Source organism: Pseudorca crassidens, chromosome 7 (assembly GCF_039906515.1).
Source record: "Pseudorca crassidens isolate mPseCra1 chromosome 7, mPseCra1.hap1, whole genome shotgun sequence".
Classification (NCBI taxonomy): domain Eukaryota; kingdom Metazoa; phylum Chordata; class Mammalia; order Artiodactyla; family Delphinidae; genus Pseudorca; species Pseudorca crassidens.
Window position 1 is genome coordinate 115,266,403 of NC_090302.1, and position 2,361 is coordinate 115,268,763.

A 2,361-nucleotide genomic window follows, 5' to 3' on the forward strand; every position below is an offset into this window, starting at 1 on the left:
TGCATAGAACTGAATGAAAATGGATATACAACATATCAAAACGTGTGAGATGCAGCTAAAGCAGTACAGGAAGTAAATTTATAGCAATAAATGCTTATAATTAGGAAACAAGGTTCTAAAATTTATAATCTAATTTCCTACCTTAAGAAATTAGAGAAAAGAAGAGCAAAATTAACCCATAAAAGGAAAGATATAGTGAAGATAAGAGATCAATAAAATTGGAAAACAATAGAAAAAAATCAGTGGAACAAAAGTCTGATTTAAAAAAATTAATAAAAATTATAAAGCTCTAAGAAGACTGACAGAGATGGGAGGAAGACACAAATCATCAGTATCAGGGATAAAACCAGGGCTGTTCCTATGGATCGTGCATTCACTAAAAGGATGAAAAGGGAATATTACAAATAACAAATAAATTTGATAACTTAGAAGCATGAATTCCTTAAAAATCACCAACTATCAACACTCAACCATAGTGAAATATATAACCTGAATAGTTCTCTACCAAGTAAAGAAATTAAGCTTGTAATTAAAAAGCTCCTGAAAGGAAAAAAAAAATGTCAAGAAAAATATCTCAAGATCTCATTTCAAAGTACAACCTGAACTAAATTGAGCTGTATTGTTGTTGATTGCAGCCCAGAACTGGATTACTATAGCAAATCTAATTAGCATTACTTGTTTAAAAAAATTTTAAAAAAGAGCAAAAAGCTTGTTTTGCACTAGCCAGCTAAAATAAGTAAACAAAAATTCACAAAGATAAACATAAAAGGTTCTTTGTAAATCTTGATTTAGAAACTCTATCTATAGCTATTTGAGGACAAAATATTGTCCCTGTACCCGAGCAGGACCCTATGGGGCCTTCTTGGGACAGACCCCTCCCCCCATATCCTCTGCTTGAGCTCCTCTCTGAAGTACCCAGATAAGAGTATCTGATGCACATTTCCTCAGTTTTTCAGATGCTAAAACCACCACCACATGGAAGAAATTAACTACCTGATGATCAGGAGCATGTAGCCCCCAGACCTTCTGGCACCTAAGGACTGATCACCGTCCATCAATCAGAGAATTGTGCACGAGCTGATCACACATCCTGGGACCCCTGCCCCACCCCCCCCCACTTTGCCTTTAAAAATGCTTTGCTGAAAACTTTCAGGGAGTTCAGGGGTTTTTAAGCGCAAGCCAGCCATCTCCTTGCATGGCTCGGCAATAAACCTTTCTCTGCTCCAAACTCCAGCGTCTTGGTTTGTTTGACCTCACTCCGTGTTGGGCGCTTGAACTTGTGTCAGGTAACGGCCTAGGGAAAATAACATTCTGAGTCAAAGAATAAATTCTCTCCACACACATTCTTGTTTTTTTTTTTTTTTTTGCGGTACTCGGGCCTCTCACTGCTGTGGCCTCTCCCGCTGCGGAGCACAGGCTCCGGATGCGCAGGCTCGGCGGCCATGGCTCACGGGCCCAGCCGCTCCGTGGCACGTGGGATCCTCCCGGACCGGGTCACGAACCCGTGTCCCCTGCATCGGCAGGAGGACTCTCAACCATGCGCCACCAGGGAAGCCCCAAAATTTATTTATTTTTGATGCCCCTAATGAAAATTTTAGAAATTATTGCTACTTTCTGTTAAATTAAGATCAGATGATTTATAAGACTTAGATGGTTTCAGTAAATAAAATTCTGAGATGAGGACACAGAATGATCCCTCTTGGCATGATTCCAGGATGGTGTTGGCAGGTCTTTAATTTGGTCCTGAACTTTTAATACCAAGGGCTTTGCTTCATTTTTTCTTCTTTTTTATATGCTGAATTCAAGCTTATAGATGGAGATGGCATAAGGCATCACTCTAGACAGTAGACTTTTATAGCTCAGATATTGGTTCCCTCGTCTTATAATGTAATATTTCAGACATGGCCTTAGGATAACTCACTTAACCCTAAACCACAGCTCTGGTGACATCAGACACTCTGCAAAGCCCATTAACCCCCATGGCCCCTTGTCTGCACCAGCTGGATGTAACGGAAAGGCAACCACACTTGCTTGGTTGGCAACAACATTTTTTCCTAAAGACAGAGCTGCAGTTTGGTCAATTCCCATCTCAGCCCACCAGGTGGGTCACCTGCTGGTTCCTGGCTTGCTGCTGCTGAGACCCAGCGTCTGAGGGGATAAGGTCATTTGAGGCAGGGACTAAGGTGCTAGGGGAGCTCCTTGCTTTCATGGCACCTCTTTCCCTGACTCTGAGTAAGGGTGTGTCCCAGCTCTGACTGAAACAGAGAAACTAAAAATAGAATTACCATATGACCCAGCAATCCCACTACTGGGCATATACCCAGAGAAAACCATAATTCAAAAAGACACATGCACGCCAAT